The following is a 22,953-nucleotide window of genomic DNA, read 5'->3' on the forward strand; positions in this document are numbered from 1 at the left end:
GTGAAGAACTTCGCATTCTACATCATCACAGTACACCCTACTATCCCCAATCAAATGGTTTGGTAGAAAAAGCTAATGGTGTCATTGTAGGCATCATTAGAAAGATGGTGAAAAACAAGACAAAGTTGTGGGATGACTTCTTGGATGGTGCCTTGTGGGCGTATCGAACCACATATAGGGAAGCCACGGAGTTCACACCATTTCACTTGGTCTATGGTCAAGAGGCTTTACAGCCAATTGAACTAAACATTCCAACAATGCGACTTCATGGCAAATCAACACAAGATGATCAAGAAGCATGGATGGATCGACTTCTTACCTTAGCTGAGCTTGAGTGGAAAAGAGAAGGAGCATACGAGTGCTATAAGAGGAAAGCCACACAGACAAAGGAGAAGCTTGACAAGAAACTGAAGGACAAAGGCATCAATGAAGGAGATCTTGTGCCAAGGTATGACAATCGACTCGATAATCATTTTGATGCCAAATTTGAAACAAGATGGCAGGGGCCATACATAGTCAAGAAGGCTTTCAATTCAAGTTACTATCAACTTATGGACTTGAATGGGAAAGAGCACTCCAGGAAGGTAAACGGCTATCGCTTGAAGCCTTACTTGAGTCACCTTCTACCAAAGGATCTACCTGAGCAAAAGGCAACTATCCCATGCAAGTATTGTTCCATGAAGCATGAGTGTAACACAAACCAAAATTCCAAGGGGCCAAACAATGAAGATCTTGTCAAGGTCTCTGAAGCACTCTCTTTGGAAAAGATTCTTTATGATGGTACATGAATATACCATCATCCTGAGGGAGGGCTAATGATGGCCCTTTTTCAGCTCTCTGTGATTGCCATAGTGAGTTATCCCCCCCTATCAAATCACTCAAACACCGTGGTTACCCTCACCCTTTCACTATATATAGGTGCGTGTGAGTTAGGGGACACTGAAATAAAAAACCCTCAATTAGCTAGGCATTGGGCTAGTTGAGCCAAAAAAATATAAAATATAAAAAATATAAGTATATTATGGTCCATGCGTATGTAAATATTTCTTTGTATATAGGGCCTAAATAAAAGATTTTTTCATAATTATTTTGGTATTTATTTAAATATTTCTACCTAGGTGTGTGTTATTTATGCTCTGTACATTGCCTCACCATTACCACAATTTTTCTTACCATTTTTCATACTCTTTATTCCATATAGAAATATTTTCATGTAAGCTTCTCTTATATTTGGTGTAACTCCACCCCAACAAAAATCCAAAAAAACTAGTTTTATTTATGTGTATATTTTTTCACTATTGTGATTTTTCCCTTCCTACATCTATTTTGTTTTTTTTCTAAAAAATTAGAACACCAAAAATATTTATCTTTTTATGGTAGCCTCATAATGAGAGAGATTTCTTTTGACCGCTTTATATTTTTTCCACTTATATTATTTATATTTGACATGTACATATTTTTTAGACCCCTCAATATTTGATTTTCTTAGTTGTACTATTCACTTATATCATGATCTCAACAATATCTTCAATTATAGACCTACCAAATAAGGTCAAGGGTAGGTGGCATGCATACATGCACTATGGAGGGCTCACTCTTGGAGGTATTCAAAAGAATCATCCAAAGAAGGACCCCACAAGGACCTTGTGCAGTGGAAAAAAACGGTCGGTTTTGCTGAATTTTTAAAGTTCACTTGCTCTCCGAATTTGAAAAGGTGATACAAACAAAATTTGTAGCTCGTGGGCTGAACTTTTGCCTCAAATGTTTTCATATTTTTTTGAGCTAGGAGCTGTGAGCTATGATTTTATTAGTGGACCCCAGTTTTCCCATGCTATGCAGCCACACTCTCTCTTCCACTTTATCATTTTCCTCTTTCACACACACTTCTCCACTCATCATCCCCACCTCTCTCACCACTCCTCTCTGTACCCTACTCACCTTCTCCTCAACCTTGAAGAATAAGAGAAACCATGGTGAACTCATACCTCCCACACACAATTCCATTCCAAAATTGACCACCTAGTCTCATTTTTCCTCCTCCAAATTACCCATATATATCAAAAAAACCACAAAATTCAGACTCTTCTCTTAAAAGACAGCATCATGGTGGTTGATTACTCAGCTTCAATTACCTTGTCTCTCAAGGAAGGTCGAGAGTGGAGAAAAAATGTACCGTCAAAGCTAGTGGACCGTTAACAAGCGTCAAAATAGGCCCTACTCAAGACCCTTGGAGCATCAACCTTGTAAGAAATCCACCTTTTCTTACCTCTTAAGTGTTTTTATTCCTTATTTGTATCCTACATGGATACTCCCATTGTAAATATCCAATTCCATTTGTAAATTAATACTAACTCTACTAACACTAACCCACTATGAAAAGTCCTATCACCTCCATTTCTCTCCTCTCTCTTTCCCCACCAACTTCTTGATAATTCCAAGCAAAAGAAATTAGGTAAATTGCTGAAAATCTAACCCAACCATGGTTAGAGAAGTAACCCTAGCCTTCAAAATTGCTCTAAAAGGAGGGTGTAGCTAGCACAAAAAAGGGGGAGAAGAAAGAGCACTATGCTATAGCTTGAGAAGCCAAGCTCAACCTCTTGAGAAGGAGCTCTTGAGTGGAATCTCATTGGCATTAGGCATATGTATGTGTTGTATTAGGGGTGATTAGCAAGGGAACTCTATGCCATTGTAAGAGAGAGGGATCATTAAATTGAGGGTAGGAAATCTATCATTTCTCCTACTAGTGTAAGCCCAACATTTACTGAATCAAGGAGGGTGAATTTGGACTAAGCATGGATACCTTGTCTCCCTTCCAACGTGAAGTCATGGAAAATAATGATGTGTAAGTGTCTTGGTGTTCTATTTAAGTTCTTGATAGCTTGTCTCCGGGTATTGTTATAAATTTAGCCATAAATCCCACATGCTGTAAGAGGGCGACAGGGTGGAGAGGACTCCCCTGGCCTTAAGACAGTGATTGGGGTGGCTTTTTCTTGTGATGTGTTGTGTTGTAATTTACTCAGGCTATGTTGAACAAATACTAATCTCACTTTGATTGGTCATGACAGATTTGTAAAAAGGCATTAGTGCAACAAGCACCTCCTTCCCCCTTCTCTCTCTTTCTTGCATATATATATTTGTGTTTGCTTGATCATTAACGATACACTTCAAAGCAGCCCGAGCACCATCTCTCTCTCTCCCTCTCTCGTGTTTTAGTGTGTGAGAGTGTTCCGTTGGTGTTAGGGTTAGTGTAAATTCCTTGCTTGTTTGTGGGTTGCTCTAACGATTCTCCTCTTTTGCGTCCTAGTTCGCTCTTAAACTAGGTGGTGCCCCTTGTGTAGTTGGGATTTGGCTGGGGGTTTGTTGTTTTGGTTTGTGTTGTGTTGTGCCCCAGCCCCATTGAGCAGCATGGGAGCCTTGAAGGGTGTCTAGAGGTTGCTCTTCTTGTTGCCCGCCCCGGACCGCTTCAATAACAAAGCACCACAACCAACCAACTCTCTCTTTCTCTCACGGTCGTCAAACTCTCTCTCTCTCTCTTTCTCTCTCTCTCTCTCTCTTTCTCTCTGGCACTGTTGGACGGCCATGCAGCCAATACCAACCAGCTCTTTCACTCTCTCTATCTGTCTCTGAGTCAATCTCTCTCGCCCTCTCTTTTCGTCTTCAACTTCCCCGGCCGCCACCTAACCAGAAAAGAAAAGAGAAAGGGGAGGCGTCCGACCTGCAGATTCACTGATGCCATCAAAAATTTTATTTTATTTTGTGACACACACACTCCCAGCGCACAACTTCTACCAACCACAACTCCACAGATTCACCTTCCTTTTCCACCTCTCGTCAACATGCATCTTGCAGCTGCAAAACTCAGTGCCCACAATCATTCTCTTTCCTCCTCTATCTCCCTTTTCAGGGCAACAAAAAGTTCTCTCTCTCTCTCTCTCTCTCTCTCTCTCTCTCTCTCTTTCTCTCTCTCTCTCTCTCTCTCTCTCTCTCTCTCTCTCTCTCTCTCTCTCTCTCTCTCTCTCTCTCTCTCTCTCTCTCTCTCTCTCTCTCTCTCTTCGGCCACCTACGACCACAGGCTGCACATGAGCCTCTCACTCTCCCCCTTTGATCTCACTTAACAAGTGACTTTAGCTGCTATGGTTTGCCAATCCACAGAACCACAGAAGCGTTCGTTTCTCTGAACTTCGACTACAACTCTCTCTCACGTCTTTCTCTGAGTCGACCTGAGTCCTCTAACTCCCTTTCTTACCTCGGTCCATTAATCCCACCTGCAACCCTTCAATCCTGCACCGCTTAGTACAGGATTTCTCTCGGATTTGATGGCCTGTGCTTCTTTGCCCTACTCATGTTCCTCACCAGCTCCCACGAATGTCTCCTCTCTACTCAACCTCACCTCCCTCAGCCGGTCCGGCTCTGTTAAACCCCACCTTTGCCTATGAAAGGATTCCATGCCTCCACGCCAAGCTTGGAGACAGGTGCACCACTGAATGTGCAAATGCGCAGATTCTCCGGACCAGTCGCCATGAAAAATATCACTTTCTCACCCCCACTTGCATGCGACGTGGTCTCGCAGACCGCTGCAATGTAAGGCCAGCTAGGAGATAGGTTGAAGGGTGGACCAAACTTCTACATGAGCTTGCGTGCATATTGTGCTACCCACCCCCACAATATTGTAGATGATCTGTTGGCTAAAACTCGAGTAAGGTGGGTTCCTTCACCAACTACCAAAACTCACCAGTACTGTCTTGCCCAGTTTGATCATATCCTACACTCAAAGCATTACAGGAAGCCATCATGCAGGCAGGGCACTTCTCTCGGACACTTTTTCCCACAAGCTTTGTCGACGAGCATTTGGTGAAGCTTTCAAGGATGCTCACCTCTTCTTGCTGTTTAAAGTCGATGGTGGGAGAGCTACAACTCAAGTTTAAAGCAAGAGAGTCTTCCTCCACAATGGCAGCAAATTCAGAGGCCTTGGTATGTCTCTGTTGCAGCGTTTCATCCTTGACCGACTGTCTGAAGCGGTACACATGCAGTTCGCTACGAGCTTCCTTAGGGCTTCTTTAATGTGACGTGCGCGGGTCATGTTGACTCACTTGAGTGCAGGCAGTTTCACCAAGGTTTTTGCAACTCTGCTAATTTCAGGTCTTTTGGCCCAAGACTCAAATGCAGCATAAAATATTACAAGGTTTGCTGTAATGTTTATGACCTCATCATATACTTTCTCTTTGTAGTAGGCTAGCATTAGATCATTGACATTAGTAGTAGAATCTTCATCTTCGGTACCCTTGGCCATTCTTTTGAACCATCTCTCCACTTGACAAAGGTAGCACTCTAAAGAGTTATACCCTGTTACACAACCTCATCATACAACTCCTCCGTCGCTTGCCATTTTTGAGCATTGATGTAGTTTCAAACAGCTACAAACGAAGACCTTGTTATTCAAAATAAAGCCTGGTTGCGCTTTGCTCTATGTGTAGAGGGCATACCTAGGTGTTGAATTCGATCATTAAAGATTGTATCAATATGGTCTCTTAGGATTTATTTTGAAGACAAGTAATTCAACATTCCATTTCATTTTGCTCTCTTTTCCCCGTACGCTTACCTATAGAGGTGGACATTAACAACACTCTTCCCTGCTTGCTGCAATATTTTATCCGACATATGCCCGTTGCCGACCATTCTCACGCATTGACGATGATGATACTAATTTTCATCACGATATTAACCTCTACGTTTTATGCTTTCAATTGTACTTCATTTTGTTTTTATTTTTACTCAGGCCTCGAAATAGATACACAAGGATTGTATCAGTTATTATCACAATTAATTAAATTACATTTTTAAGACGGTCAATATAACATTTCAGTTCATTTTCTACATCTCTTTTCCCCCCTCAACCAAACTGTGCACCCTACCTTTGTATTTGATTATCCCCAACCTCGCACGTCGCATGGCGTCTTGCCCTCCACACACACTCACTCGTCAATTCCATTGATATATGCATACACACTCACCTAAACACATATACACACACATACTATAAGTGTTCTATATGGTTTCTCATAGCTTGACGTTAATGTTCGTGGCTACGTGGTAAGAAATTTATGTGTCTATATTTAAGGTGGAGATAAGTGCTACTATGTCTCTTGGTATTTTAGTGTTTGTTGTATCCATTCAAAGATGACCATCGAAAGTAGTTCCTACGAAATTTTTCACGAGAAACTCTCTTTGGATCAGAGTACTCATAGCAATGTTTGTTAATCGAGTTAGGGCTTGCCAAAAACATTTTTCCTAACTGCAGACAATAAGGACATGCCTAAAGCTCTTTTGTTTTTAGGTCAAAACTCAAATATTTTCAGATATTCACACCAGAATCCACCTTACCGATATCTGACGTCGATCTATACGATTTGAAATTTATGGCATCTGTACTTGGTTTGTTCTAACTTGCATAACATTACTCGAATGATGAATTTTGTTGTTGACCTTTGCTTCAAGAAATTGTTTAGCATTTGACGACTTGGATACTAGTTATTTCTTCAAACCACCTCCAAGCACGTATATCTTTTTTGTTAGTGCATATATTTAAGGACACAAAGTCAAGCAGTTTGCAATAGAGATAATATTTTTGGAAAATTTGAAAGGGAAAACATCTTTTACTTCCTTGCATTTTCTTATGGCATATGAAATTAAGAATCCATAAAGTTTTGGCTTGTGCTTGCACTGCATGTAAATTCTATTGAGAGGATTCGGAATTAAGCTATGCACCTACTCATATGAGTTGCGGTGTTTTGAGTTAGTGAATAAAAATTTGTAAGTACTCTGCTATTCAACTACACTCCAATGTGGTGTCACACAGGTAGTACGTGTTTTATATTTTTATGTCTTGTCTAGTCCATTGGTCACATGCACACAGATCCGCCGATTTAGGCACTGTGTAAATGCTCACCTTGGTGTAGATTTGCCGATTTAGGAAACACCAGTTACTTGTGCAGATCCGCCGATTTAGGCAGCACACTGAAAAATTACAGATTCACAAGGGTTAATCCAGATTCGCCGATTTAGGCAGCATTAGTGCAGATTCGCCGATTTAGGTAGCACGTTTTATCGGTGTAGACTCGCCGGATGAGGCAACACCGATCACAAAATCATGCTGCAGTGGCTGGCCACCCTTGTAACTAGTATGATTTTGTTACCCGGATACATAATGAAAGTGATTTTGATTTGGACTTATACTGTGGAATTGGAATTGGATTTGGTATCTGGTGATTATTATGGCAGTGTTTATGTGATGAGACTTGACATTATGAGATTAATGATGAGTGTGACCAATGATATCCTGATTCATCAGGGTATGACATATATTGCTTATTCTAGTGGTATGGGACACTAGAATAGTTAGTATGTGGATGACGGCAGGCATAAGCTAATGTTGTTTAGTTTCATAAATTTTTCTTTTATTATGTGATGTTTTTCACACAACATACTAATCACTGTTTTTGACAAGTACTGTTTGCATATTTTTATCTTCGCAACTAAGGACAGTTGCTTTCCAACGGAGAGGTATGTTATAGAAATGATATTTTATGATTTATTGCAGCTGACACGTGGAAAAGACTAGACCGAGCTTGGCCTATGCAAATGTATTTGTATATCATGTATATTTTATTATTCAAGTGCTCTTTTATGAGCTTTGGCCAATTATGACCGGCCGGCCAGTTTGTACTCACACTTGACCATTTAAGAAATCTATAAAACAAATACGTGCAAGAGGGAAATGGTCACTCTTGCACGGGGGGAGATTGCACCCAGTGTTTGTGTACTTCTTCTCCCCTCTCCCCTCTTCTCTCTCGCCGTGCCAGCGTAGCACTCCGCTCTAGGAGGTGCACCTGCACGTGCTCTCTCGTTCTATCACGCTCTCTTTCTCTCTTTGCTCGTGTACAACGTGGATTAGGCATCGTGTGATTCAAGGCATGCAGATTTAGTCGTTTATGTCTCGCTATGTGCTATTTTTGAGTATTTTGCAGGGCAGCCACGTATCCGTATGTAGCAACAGGACATTTGACCCTTGACTATGGACTCATCATTTACATATGCGCATCTTCTAAAACCAATTACAACCCTCATTTGGACCAACGACGCCTTCGCAATGAGTATGACTCTCCAAGTTTTTAGTTGTTTTGGTTTCATATCTTTATGTCGGTAAACAAATTAAAAACTTTTAGAAGTGGTTACCGAATTAAGAATCACATTTGGCCCAAAAAAAGACCTGTAACTCTGTAACCGAAGGTCAATTCACAAGGAGATGACTATACCCGGCACTCGGATACACTCCCCAATGATTTTCCTAGCTAAAGGACCAGGATTAGCACACTGTTTACTATATATAATTACTCCCCCGGGGCTTTTTATTTTCCCGGCAAGCCCGCCGGAAAAATGAAAAAGCCCGACGGGCCCCGCAGGGAAAAGTAAAAAACCCAAAGGGCTAATTGGCTCTATGGGTTTTTGTAGGTCATATCAAAGTCACGTTAACAATTAACATGATCACATGATTTTCTTGTGTAAATACTAGAGTTATTGACGTAATCACACAATCGTGATTCCATTAGGAAGAGAATGGGGTCTAGGAGGGCCTCTTTATTTGACAGCTTAAGGAAGTCAAACCTTTAGTATTAAGAAAGTAATCAAAAGACAGCTTTTGAATTCAAACAATAGAAACGGCCAGTTAATTTAAATTCAAATTTCCCCCCCAAAATGGAATTTAAAATCTAGCGGGTAAAACCATATCATTTAGCATATCTATGGAAAGAGCTTGATGTGTAGATTGCAGATCTATTATCTCTGCTTAAATTGGAGATCATATGTGGGAGTTATGGAAGGTTGAAAATTATAAAACTTTCCACCTCCTTTATGGAGGGAAAAGTGCATCCTTTGACCACTCTTACACACCCACCATTCTTGAACACATGGCGTACACCTATTTGTCAGAATGTTAATCACCTCCATAAGCTCATTGCAAATAAAGAGGCCCTCCTACACCCCATCCTCTTCCTAATGACGTTAATGAAATCCCTGGATAAGAGGATAGGTAGATATCTCTTGCAAAAGGAATTTTTGCTCATCTTTAAATTACCAATCATCACCTTCACATTTGGACAAGCCCCATAAAGATCTCCCAATGAGTTATTTGCAGTTCTAGTCATCCACCTATGGTCTGTATCTATTGGCCACTTTCCCTTCATGTAAAGACTCTTGGACATAAGATTTATTTCAAAGCCATGATCTATCAATGCAACATATGGCTCATCAAGATCACCCACCTTGACTAAAGTTTTTGTTGTAGCTCTTGCCCAATGACTTTTGGACTAATGGATTTTTTAGGAGGCTTCATCTTCATCATCATCATCTGCAAATCTAGCATGTGCATCTCTTTGAGAAGACTGGTAGCATCCTACCACACCGTCATTGAAATCACTCTCTTGGACATGTATCCCATGTGCCTAAGTGACTTCCCTTCACCCTCAGACTCTATGGAGGAATACACTTAGTGAGAGTTCTCCCCTTTCATTTGATGATACCTATAATTTCTTCATGAAACTCATGTTTAGCAATGCCAAGAACTTTACCAAGGGAAACTCAATTTTCTATTCAAAATCCTTTCCTCCAATACCTACTTTAAGTTTGTGGCACCCTCAATGTCAAATTGTAGTTTGTATGCAAGGCCTTTTTCTTTGGCTTTTGCTTGCCATTTTCTCTTTGCTGAAGATGCTTCCTCCATAGGAATCTCAGGAGAAGGAGGCACTTGTGGTGGAGACTCATAAGAAGGTCCTGGATCCTTTCTTCCTCCGGCTCTTGTAACCCTCTTTGAAGTAGAAGGGCCTGCATCTCCATTCTCATGTCTACGCTTCTCTTCCAAAATTTCTTTATTGTTGTTATATCATTTTGCAAGATAGGCATGCATTGATAAAGAGTCCACAGGGTCATCCCAACCTGTTGTATGTCGTATGCAATCACCAGCTTCATGTAATACCTGTTTATCTACCTTTCCTTTTTTGGTTGAGGCTACTTCATATGGCCATAAGCTACCAACCTCCTCAAAAGCATCTTGAGTAGACTTTAATGCTTTCTTTGGAGTTAGCTCTATATTTTCCCCATAAGTAAGATCCCTCACTGCAAACTAGCATGATTGGTTTCCATATCCTCCACTAACTTCTGCATACTCCCTTTTCCAAAGTTAGTTCCTAATGGCATACCTGATTCCCACATATGGATCTTGCTATCCTTAAAAAACACAATAGCTCATTTCAAGGCATCATTGAAGCTATCACAATCCCTTATTCCACGGTATGTGCTATCATACCATATGCATATGTGCACAAATCCTTCTTTTATTTGGGATTTTTGTCCTATAGGTTGTCCTTTCTCTTCAAGCCTTGTGAGCTTTAACTTCATTTCTCGCATGCCCTTAACAAGCTCATCAAGTATAGAGTTATCACCTTTTGAAATCACACTAACAGGCTTTGAAGGATTCTCAGACATGTTGGAGGTAGAAGTAGCACCATTCACACCATCTTATCTCTATGGCGATGCCTCTTAGCAAGCAATGAGATCGCGTCCTCAACCTCTTTTCACTCAACCTTTAGACCCTATGCTATATTCTTGTCTTCAAGGAGTAGCTCTAGCATTTCTTGGAGCTGAGAACCTACAGCTTGAAGGAAAAATCCAATCTTTTCACTATCCAAAGTAGATCACTCTAGTCTTCACAGTTGAGCATAGCACCACTCAAACTCTCTCAACAGTTCAGTGATGGAAAGTCCTTCTTTTGGCTTTGCAACCCATTCCAAGAAGTTCCTTTTTGTAACCCTTTCAGAGTCATCCATGAAGTATTCCTCCTTTAGGGATAATTTGAGTTTCTCCAAACCTTCTCCATACTCCTCCCCGATTCCCCTTACATAGTCTCTAATCTCGGGGACCACAACAAGCTCAAAACTATGAACCATGTCCACCTCTGGAACCCGTTGTAGCTCCATATCCTTTACATAATCACAAAGAAACTTTGTGACATATTTCCCTTCAAATTGGTCCATTTTGTTCACAATAGCTTGAAGGGCTTTGGTTGCTGACACCTCCCTTCTTTTTGCAGCCTGTTTTTGTTGCATAAACATGGCGAATGCTTGAAACATTTGAATTGGGCCTTGATTAAAATGCATACCTTATTTATCTTGCTTATCCATAGCTTTGATTATTTGTATATCTAAACCTTTCAAAACAAGTTTCTGAACCCCCACCCCAGCATTTTCATGCCGGGTTCACCAGAAATGTCAAAATGTGTGCGGTCTAGCTGGGAAGGTGCAAAACCCCTGCTTTGAGAGTTCGTGATGAGAGTCACAAAACCTTTTAGAAAAAGCATTTATGGAAAATCACCAACTCTCTTTCCAAAGATGACTAAAAAACTAAGAGCATTCATAACAAAACAATCACAAACCCTCTCCCCTATTATGCTTGGAAATTGCTTATTTTTGTAGATGAGTTCGTGATGATAGGATCACCAACTCACATCCAATTTTACTTAAAAAGAGCAATTAAGAACACTAAAATTCCAGCCAAGAAACTTCAACTCTCATAGAAGCACAACTTTCATTTAAAACCCAAACCTCTTTCATGGAAGCATGTAACCTCGCCCCCAATTACATAATCGTAACTTCAAACAGTTGAAAGGACTACACGAGCTTCCACCTTCACGGCGACCATTTTATGGTATTTCAAAGATTTAAGAGCTTCTATATTGAAGCCCACGCACCCTTTTTGATAAGGAGAAACCCTAATTCACTTCCACACCGGCTCAAATACAAGATTGCAAAGAGGCGGGACTGTAGCACACATAGATTGGGCAACCATGGAATCTATTGCGAAGTAGAAGAAAAGTGCAGGTTTTTCCAGTAAAAGCAGTCATCTCTCACTTACCCACAAAAATATGAGCTTATGTATCAAGTTTTGAGCCATTTTGCCACATTGGACAAACATTAGGTCATTTTCATCTCATTTTTTACCCCAAAAATGCCATTTTTGAGCAAAAAATCCCAAACGAAGTCCAAAACATCTATAAATTTGTGGGATCACTATCATAAGCTTAAAAAGCATAGATATGCATCATTTTTCATCAATATATCATTTTTTGTGGGAAAGTACACAAAGGCACCACATCGAGTGCCACGGTTTCTCGGATAGGTATGTAAATGATAGCGATAGTAGTAGCCGCCTAATCATACATCAAAATATATACATGATTGCTTTTATTTACATGCATCAAGAAGTGTCAAAATTGGGGTGAATGTTTTTATTTCACACTATGTGTGTGCCATGGCATGACAATGTATCATTGTCAGATTTTTTATAAAGAGGGTTTAGCAGGATTTTTTTATTTTTTTTCGGGGCCAGGAGGGATCACCTCAAAAACCCATATAAAATGGTGGAAATTGATTTGGTAAAGTGTATATAGTGGAAGAGAACAAAGTATTCGACTTAAAAATGGGAGAGAAAGCTCTTGAGGGAGCTCAAGATCCCATGGATGTGGCGTGTGGTCGTATGTGTTAAGTATGGAGCCTGATTTACCTTTGTAATTTTCTGTAGTAAAAGCGGAAATTTGTAAGGCCCCCATTATGAGGAGAAGCCATCATGCGTGAAGGAAAATCACTCATCGGAAACCAAAATTTTCAGAGTCAAGAATCAGGGGCAACTTTAGGGGCCTCGGGGGCGGAAGCCCCTGAGACTTTTTGTTTTCCCTCGCCGGAATATTATGGCCGGACGACGGCTGGAAAGTGGTTAGAAAACAACCGTCGATTGGCCAGTGGGGCCGGTAGTCAATGGGCGGTGGCCGGTGGTCGAAAGTCAATGGCTGGTGGCCGGTAGTGGCCGAATTCAATGGTCGGTGGCCGAATTCAAAAGCGGACTTGTCTTCTCAAGGACGGCCACACATGGGCGGATTGGAGGGTCCGATTTGGACTTATTCGCACAAGGACGGATACACATGGCTGCCTCTCATAAGAGAGGGTAGCCCTTTTGGCCTATAAAAGGAGGCCATTTCTACACACATTTCATAGTGTGAAGTTGAAGCAAGACGGGAGCTCCATTAAGGGTATAATCCCTTTGTAAACTACTTCTTGTTTTGAAGTACTAAATCCATTGAGTGGCTGCTTTCCCGTGGACGTAGCCCACATTGGGTGAACCACGTATATCGTGTGTACTCTCTCTCTCTCTCTCTCTCTCTACTCTATAATCTTGTGTATGTAAATTTGTCTCTCTCCATTAAGTAATCTACTCAATTACCTATTTAGCTACGTCTTATTTCCTAACAAGTGGTATCAGAGGAAGGTTTTCTCGTAGCTAAATTATCTCAAGGAAAGGATTCCTTGAATTGAGTGGGAGTTATGGTGGAGGAAGGGAAGCTCAAGATTGAGAAGTTCAATGGCAAAAACTACCAACATTGGAAGATGCAGATTGAAGACTATCTCTACCAGAAGGATCTCTATTTGCCACTAGGCGGTCTTACGAAGAAGGCCGCAACAATGGCAGATGAAGCATGGATTGTCCTTGATCGAAAGGCACTGAGAACAATCCGGTTAAGCTTGGCGTCAATGGTGTCCTTCAATGTTTCGGAGATGAAGAACACGGAGGACTTGATGAAGTCACTTGACGACTTCTATGAGAAACCATCGGCATCCAATAAGGTATTTCTTATGAAGCTCTTGTTCAATCTAAAGATGGCAGAGAATGGTTCAGTTGCAGAACACCTAAATGACTTTAACACAAACATAAGTCAACTTTGATCGGTGAAAATTAATTTCGATGACGAAGTGCGAGCTCTCCTTATACTATCATCTCTACCGGATAGTTGGGACAGCCTTGTGATGGCTGTAAGTAATTCTATTTCTGGCACAAATACTCGTAAGTTTGATGATGTTGTGGGTGTTCTCCTAAGCGAGGAAATACGAAGGAGAAGCACAGGAGAATCATCAAGTGTTGCACTGTCAGTGGAAACAAGAGGAAGGCCTAAGGAGAGGTTCAAAAACCAAAAGGGTTGTGATCGCTCAAGGCGGAGCAAGTCACACACAAAGTCAGTTCTTGAATGTTGGAACTGCGGCAAGAAGGTCCATGTCAAGAAGGATTGCTGGTCCAAGAAGAAGAAGGAAACAGAGTCTCACGACAACAAGCCAACATCGGAGGCCAATGTGGCAGGTAAAGTAGAGCAAGATGCTCTAATTCTCTCATTAGACAACGTGTCTAATTCCTGGATAGTAGATTCCGGGGCTTCATTCCATGCGACACCACACAAGAAACATTTCCAAGACTACACCAAAGGTACTTTTGGGTATGTATACTTGGGAGATGATGAAGCTTGTGAGATTGTCGGCGGCAAAGGTACAGTTTCTGTCAAAACTGCTAACGGAAATGAATGGAAGCCTAAAGATGTTAGGCATGTTCCTTCTCTTCGCAAAAATTTAATCTCTATAGGACAATTGGACGATGAAGGTCACAACATTGCATTCGGAAACAAACGGTGGAAGATCTCAAAGGGATCTTTGGTGGTTGCCAAGGGAGAAAAGGTCGGTACACTTTACTTGTGTAGTGTTAGCACGCAACCTTCAGCTTGTGCAGCAACTACAGAAGTTGACAATGCAGTGTGGCACTACCGGCTTGGGCATATGAGTGCCAAAGGAATGCAAATCCTTCAAACAAAGAAGCTTCTACCAGGTTTAAAAGAAGTGGACTTAGAGTTCTGTGAAGATTGTGTTTATGGTAAACAAAAGAGGATAAAATTTCAAAAATCAGGAAACGAAAGAAAAAATTAAAAACTTGAGTTGGTTCATTCTGATGTTTGGGGTCTTGCAAGTACACCATCACTTGGTGGCTCATTGTACTATGTAACATTCATAGACAATGCGACTAGAAAAACATGGGTTTATGTCACGAAGAATAAATCCGATGTATTTTCCATATTTCAAAGGTGGAAAGCCTTTGTGGAGAATGAAACAGGTACCAAGGTTAACACTAGAATGGTAACATGACACTTTTGTGTCCTGCTAAGTGACCATTTTGCTTGAATTATTTGAAGAGTATGAAAATGAATTTCTAGGTGCTATATATCCACAAAGTTGCCTTATGAGCTGAAAAAAACTTAGCATTTTTTTTTGAGTATCGATCTCACCATTAACCTTACTCTTGCACAACATTTTTGAACCTAAACTGTGTGAAAAAACGGGTCCTGTTTTTGGCTTGTTTTCAATTTTTGGCAACTATACTACTCTAAACTTCATGTTTGTGAGGTTTAGATGGCTAGAGGTTAGGCCTTCATAGTTCTCAACATGTTTTGATGCTTGTAGGGAGAGATAAGTGTTAAAATTGAAAGTTATGACCAATTTACAAGAATTGCATAATCCTGTTTTTTGGCCAAAATTAGCACTTTTATGATTTTTTTGGTGGCTTTCTTGATATCCAAATTCAATTTTGATTGTGTAAGTGTAATGTATAACATAAAGCTAATCTTCCTTGAGTTTTGGGGGACCTAATATGCTATATAGCATAGTATATGATGATGGTTGAGTTTTTTGATTGCTGAAGAATACGATACATTTTAGAGTAGCAAGTATAACTTTCTCAATATTGCTAGTTTCTTAGGCCAATTGTGTGTATTTTGTAGGTAGTGACCATATCTAATCATAGACTACAAACTTGGCTAGATATTGAGTAGTTTCTATGGGTTTCTAGAGGTCATAATGCTAAACCCATTTTTTTCATGTTTGCTGTATTTAGCACTTTATCATTGCCCCCAAGGTTCCAATTGTAAGAGATCCATTATCCTTTTGACATGCTCCATGGCTCCTTTTGAATCCAGAGGCCCAAAGGGAACTAAGAAAACATGTATATAGTATCTGTATTGAGCGTGACTATAGAAACTTTCATGATAGGTCCGCAGAATGGCAAAAATGCAACTTTTTTGTACCTATTTTTTTTGCCCAAAAAACATTAGTGAGGTAAAAGCAACCATATGTTTTGGTCACCAACCCATTGAAGTTAACGGGGCATTTTATCTCATGTCCTACAAAAATCTCCACTCTTATTTATTTGCAATCAACCGTAAGAAATTGTTGTTTTGGGCAAAATGCACTGGTCCATCAACTTTGCAGGCTTGTGGTGACCAAGGGATGCGAAAAATTACAAGTTTCTCATTTTTTCCATGTATAGTAGTTATTGAACTATAAGCTCATGAAAGTAATCTTCAAAATGAGTGGATCTACTATGGTTTTGGAATTATTTTCCAAAACCTGAAAGGACACTTTTATGTCTTGTTAGGTTACCATTCTAGTGTTAAATGGCTCAGATCCGACAATGGAGGTGAATATTGCATCCAAGCTTTTGAAAGCTTTTGTGCTAGCAATGGCATTTGGAGACAAAGGGCAACCCGAAGGACACCTCAGCAAAATGGTATTTCGGAAAGGATGAACAGGACAATCATGGAGCGAGCACGAAACATGGGGCTACATGCAGGCCTACCGCTGTCAGGAGTTTTTTGGAGCAAGGAATTGCGCATATGTACATACTCATGCATGGTGCATTGAATAAAGGATTGCCCATTTTCCAGAGCCAGGTGGTTATGTGGGGCCCACATGTGTATAGGTAGGACAACATGTACATAGTGCATCAATTTTCATCATTACCAGTATCACTGTGTTTTCTCTACAATAATGAGGAGTTGGTAGCGTGTAAAACTTTCCGAGGAATCTATCCGCGGGCCGAAGACATGAGGTAAACAGGTGCGTCATATGGCATCTAGTGGCGTCAGGAGGGCGAATGGGGTCAATACTTGCATGCAGAGAAGTACGGACACAACGTGGGTGTTTCCTTGTGATAATTATGCAGAAAGGTCATCATGAGGACCACTTTTTGGGGCCACTTCATGTGGTTGTGAGACACATTATTGGAAAAAGCTGAGTGCTCTGTGTGTGGATGATGCAAAAAGGTGACAACTATGCATTGCCAGGTCAGTTTTTGGCCTGTTTGGGGTCCGTTTGAGGTCATCTAAAGGCCAAGGGTGGCCAACTAATAAAGCTAAGTGTGGGAACTGAAAAAAAGGAGAGAAGACCAGAAAAAATGTGGAGAAGAGAGGAGGAACAGCCGCAGGTGTGTTTTTGGGGTTTTTGGAGCCTGTTTTGGTCGTAAACTGCTCATCCGATGTCGGATTTGAGCACTTTGACATTGTAGACTGGGGTGTTCGGCCGTTCCGGAGGCGATGGAGCTGTCCATTTTTCCAAATTACTCACTCTTTTTCTGCTCTATAATTTTCTCCTATGAGCGAAGCTTATGCTCCAATTTGTGATTGTATCTAGTATCTTTTACCCATATTGTGTGAGCTATTTGCCCCATTGGTGTTGGCCCAAGCTCAATTGTATCTAAACATTAGAAATTCTCCTCTTTTGAGCTGATTTTTTTGGGTGTGTGTGTGTGTGTGTGTGTGTGTAGAGTGGGCAAGTGGATAGTCTCTCTCCTCTCACTCCAGAGGTGTGTTCCCTGTCTCGGCCAAGTGTGTTGTGTAAGCTGAGTGGTGCCCCATAGTGTGTGTGTGTGTATCATTCCAAGAGTGTGTGTCGGGTCATTATGGAGGCGCTGTGTGTGTTTCCATCCCGCTCACATTCGTTTGGCGCCCCCACGGAGGATCTTCTTCGAGTACCTTTTGCTTCGAGCTTCAAGCTTCGAGATTCGGGATTACAGGTTGCAGGAAGCAGATTACAAGTTACAGGTTACATGGACACATACAGGTACAGGTGATTCACACAGGTACAGGTAGCTGGAGTACAGTGATATACTAGCAGTGGTGTGACTTGCTGTTGTTGTGGGTATGCATCACTTGGCGCCTGTCTGAGCGCATTGTTTGTTGGATTGTACGCTACTTGTGGAAACTACCATGGTACGCGTTTGTGGAGCCATATATGGTTTTATTTGGCAGTCCCAGCCATTTTTGAGACTTGGTCTGGAAGATAGTCATTTCTGAGACTTGACTATACGCGATTTGCATTAGCCTTCGTGTGAGGGTCGATAGCGTGAGGTTTTATTGAGCTGGGGGATTCTCAAATGTGGAGATCCTTTCGGTGATACAGGTAGCTAGAGCACCCTTTTCGTGACCTCGCTATAGTCTGTGTACTAGTGAGTCCTATTTGATGCTCGGGTTCTATTGTTGAGAGTTTATGCATACATATACAGTCTATATTTTGGGTTCTTACTGCTCTACTTCTGGGGAAACTCTGCCAAAATTTTTCCAAATTGTGATGGCTGGTTTTTTGGTCTTTTAAGGCATTTATGCTGTTATGCTGCTGAAATTATGGCAAAATCTGAGGATTAGTCAAGTGTGCTTTCTTAGAAGCTACATGGATGGCTCTCTTAGAAGCTACATGGATGGCTCTCTTAGAAGCTACATGGATGGCTTTTAATGGATAATCACGACGGACCTCAATTCACTCCTTTTCATTTGACTCAGAGAATCCAGATAAATGTTCATGTGTCCAGGAAGATTTTTTTCCAGCAATGTATAGTCTTTATGTTCGGGCCAAGAAGATTAAGGGAGATACTGGAATGTCCTTTGCCTGTTGTAATTCCGATGATCAACTATGAAAACTCATTTGATGTGCATGTGTTTTTCCTTATCTAAAGCTGAGCTCCATTGAAGTTTCTGGGGATTGGGTAGTCAAAAGTCTTGGGTTCTTGCATGTGTGTTCGAAGGGGTTCTCAAAGCATTGTAACTTGGGTAGCCATGGCTTTCTCTTATCCAGAATTTCATGGAATAAGTGGTGAAGATGCGGAAGACTTTCTGGAGCAAGTAGAGGTGGCATTCATAAGCAACAATATGTGTGATGAGGAGAAGCTTTTGAGGCTATTTGGATTGCTTTTGAAAGATGAGGCCCGTGTTTGGTTCATGAATTTGGAAGCTAAAGAAGCAGTGGCTTCTTCTTATGGTTTGAGTCTTGACAAGTTTATAGAAGCTTTTTTTAGAGCGTTTCCAGGTTTTTGAAGATGCAAATGCAGTATGGAATGAGCTCAATGCTCTTAAGCAAGATTATTGTCAAGGTGTTGATGCCTATGTACAAGGTTTTACAGATTTATGGACTTGTTGGTGTGTTGCTCTTAAGGATGAGACCCCCCCTTGTTCATTGAAGAAAATTTCTTTTGTTGATGGTTTGTCACCTTGGTTGCGGTTCGAGGTTGAGTTGAAGACGCCCTAGTCTTTTGAAGATGCGGTATGCATTGCGAAGCACAAGGAATGGAAGTTTAAGCGTCTTGAGGAACATGGTATCAGTACAGGTATGCATGTGCAAGGTGGATTTGACATGGAAGATGAAGTTAAGCCTAAGCAGGTGAAAAGTAGCCTATCCTATGATGTTTCTTGTTTCTTCCCAAGGTCTATTGTGAAGCGTAAAGAGGTCTTGCAGGTTGAAAGGTTTATGGAAGAGACTAAAGAGGTGAGTAATGATTTGGATACAGGATTGAAAAGTATTGAAGAGGATGCATTGGCTACTTGTGTACCTTGTGATTCTAGGTGTGAGTGTGAGGTTGAGGTTATTGATGATGAGCACGTATCTTTGGATACTAGCTCCTTGGAAATTACGGAAGAGGGCAAGGTTGAGAGCCATTTTGTGGATTTGTTGGATGTGGAGCCTGTTTTGAAGCCATATTTTGATGTATGTACAGTGATTGAACCGATTTATGAGCATGATTGTGGTTTAGAGCAGGGATCTGTATTCTTGGAGACTGATGAACCCATGCTAGAAGCTATGGATAGTGGTGCTAGCCATGATTATGATGTGGATAAAGTTATGTGTGATGATGAGTATGCTTATGATGATGAGACGGGGTTTGGCATATATGAGTCCAATCTCAGCTATGTGGATGCCTATGCTAGGGATATGTGTGCTGCAGGGATACTTTTGTGCTTTGGATATCAACAACTTTACCTTCACACAATGCTTTTAGATACTTGGGTGCATGATTTGCAGGTTGTTGCTATGGCTGGTGAAGCCAAGATGCCAGGTGATGAGTCACTTGAGTTGTCTATATCGGTTGGGTTGAATGTGGCATGCAATATTTATGCTTTTGGAACTCCAGACAGGGCGGATGTGGTAGTTGGATATGCCTATGGTGCATTTTGATTGATTGTTGACAAATGTAGGTGTGGTGTTATGATGCTTCTTGTGAATGAGGCGATATGCCTTTGGCCTTTTGATCCAGGTGGAATGAGCATCTACTAGTGCTGTTGCTGAGCATGAATGCTCTAGCAGGCTAGGGGGTGGGCAAATTATGTCAGGAGTTTTTCGAAGCAAGGAATTGACCATATGTACATACACATGCATGATGCATCGAATAAAGGATTGCCCATTTTCTAGAGCCAGGTGGTTATGTGGGGCCCACATGTGTACAGGTAGGACAACATGTACATAGTGCATCAATTTTCATCATTACCAGTACCAGTGTGTTTTATCTACAATAATGAGTTGGTAGCGCGTAAAACTTCCCGAGGAAGCTATCTGCGGGCCGACAACATGAGGTAAGCAGGTGCGTCATATGGCATCTAGTGGCGTCAGGACGGCGAATGGGGTCAATACTTGCACGTGGAGAAGTACGAACACAACGTGGGTGTTTCCTTGTGATAATTATGCAGAAAGGTCATCATGAGGACCAGTTTTGGAGGCCACTTCACGTGGTTGCGAGAAGCATTATTGGAAAAAGCTGAGTGCTAGGTGTGTGGATGATGCAAAAAGGTGACAACTATGCACTGCGAGGTCAGTTTTTGGCCTGTTTGGGGTCCGTTTGAGGTCATCTAAAAGGCCAAGGGTTACCAACTAATAAAGCTAAGTGTGGGAACTGAAAAAAAGGAGAGAAGACCAGAAAAAAAGTGGAGAAGAGAGGAGGAACAGCCGCAGGTGTGTTTTTGGGGTTTTTGGAGCCTGTTTTGGTCGTAAACTGCTCATCCGATGTCGGATTTGAGCACTTTGACATGGTAGACTAGGGTTTTGCGCCGTTCCCGACATGATTGCGCTGTCCATTTTGCCAAATTCCTCACTCTTTTTCTGCTGTTTTTTGGCTGTGTAAGTTTCTCCCATGAGCGAAGCTTCTGCTCCAATTTGTGATTGTATCTGGTATCTTTTACCCATATTGTGTGAGCTATTTGCCCCATTGGTGTTGGCCCGAGCTCAATTGTATCTAAACATTAGAAATTCTTCTCTTTTGAGCTGAGTTTTTTGGGTGTGTGTGTGTCTGTGTGGAGTGGGCAAGTGGATAGTCTCTCTCCTCTCACTCCAGAGGTGTGTTCCCTGTCTCGGCCAGGTGTGTTGTGTAAGCCGAGTAGTGCCCCATAGTGTGTGTGTGTGTGTGTATCATTCCAAGAGTGTGTGTCGGGTCGTTATAGAGGCGCTGTGTGTGTTTCCATCCCGCTCACACCGCTTGAGCTTTGGGCGGAAACTGTAAGTACGTCTGTGTACTTAATCAATCGGTCACCCTCAACGGCATTGGATGGGGGAGTTCCAGAAGAGGCATGGACAGGTAAACCGGTGAATTATGCATTTCTCAAAGTGTTTGGGTGTGAGGCTTTCATGCACATAGATAGAAGCCTAAGATCAAAGCTTGATGCAAAGTCCAAAAAGTGTTTCTTCATTGGCTATGGAGAAGGTGACTTTGGGTATCGCCTATGGAATCCTGAAGATGGTAAAATCTTAAGGAGTAGGGATGTAATTTTTAACGAACAAAATATGTACAATGATTACTTGGAAAGAAAACAAACAAAAGAAACAGGTGATGAGTACATGGAGCTTGAGGAGGGTGAAGACTCAAGGACTGCAAATGGTGACAATGTGCAACAACGTCAACCACATGAGGAGCCTCAACCTATTCCCCGAAGATCTACAAGAGCAAGTAGACCTCCACAAAGGTTTGTTCCTTCCTTCAACCATCTCTTGATCTCAGATTCTGGAGAGCCGGAATCATACGAAGAAGCTATGCAACATGAATCCAAAGAAGAATGGACGAAGAGCATGCAAGTGGAGATGGACTCACTACATCGCAACCAAACATGGGAATTGGTTGAGTTGCCTAAAGGTAAGCGGACACTTCAAAACAAATGGGTGTACAAGGTGAAGGAAGAAGAAGGTGGGAAGAAAACGTACAAGTCTAGGCTTGTGGTAAAAGGTTTTTCTCAAAAGAAAGGTATTGACTTCAATGAAATATTTTCTCCTGTTGTAAAAATGAACTCAATTAGGCTTGTCTTAAGCCTTGTGTCTGCTCATGATCTAAATCTCGAGCAAATGGATGTAAATACGGCATTCCCTCACGGTGACTTAGAGGAGGAAATCTACATGCTTCAACCAAAGGGGTATGAAGTAAAAGGTACCGAGAAAATGGTTTGCAGATTAAAGAAGAGCTTGTATGGGTTAAAGAAAGCATCAAGACAATGGTACTTGAAGTTTGATTGATGGATGTTGGATCATGGATTCACAAGATGCAACTCGGATCATTGCGTCTACTCGAAGAATTTGGGAGATGTGAAATTCATCATCCTAATGTTGTATGTTGATGACATTTTGATTGCAAGTGCTAACATGCAGGACATCAAAGACCTAAAAGAGTTGTCGTCTAAATCTTTTTCAATGAAAGATTTAGGTGCTGCAAAGAGGATACTTGGTATGAAAATATAAAGGGACAGGACGAAGAAGACAATAAAGCTATCTCAAGAAGATTACATCAACAAGGTACTAGAAAGGTTTGCAATGCAAAATGCAAAACCAGTTTCTACACCTTTGGCTAGTTATTTTAAACTAACGAAGGATATGTGTCCAAAGACACAAGAGGAGATAGCCTATATGTCTAAAGTTCCATATGCTGCAGCGGTAGGTTCTCTAATGTATGCTATGGTCTGGA

The sequence above is a fragment of the Adiantum capillus-veneris genome, chromosome 6, assembly GCF_014529385.1.
Source record: "Adiantum capillus-veneris isolate H3 chromosome 6, ASM1452938v2, whole genome shotgun sequence".
In the NCBI taxonomy this organism is placed as follows: domain Eukaryota; kingdom Viridiplantae; phylum Streptophyta; class Polypodiopsida; order Polypodiales; family Pteridaceae; genus Adiantum; species Adiantum capillus-veneris.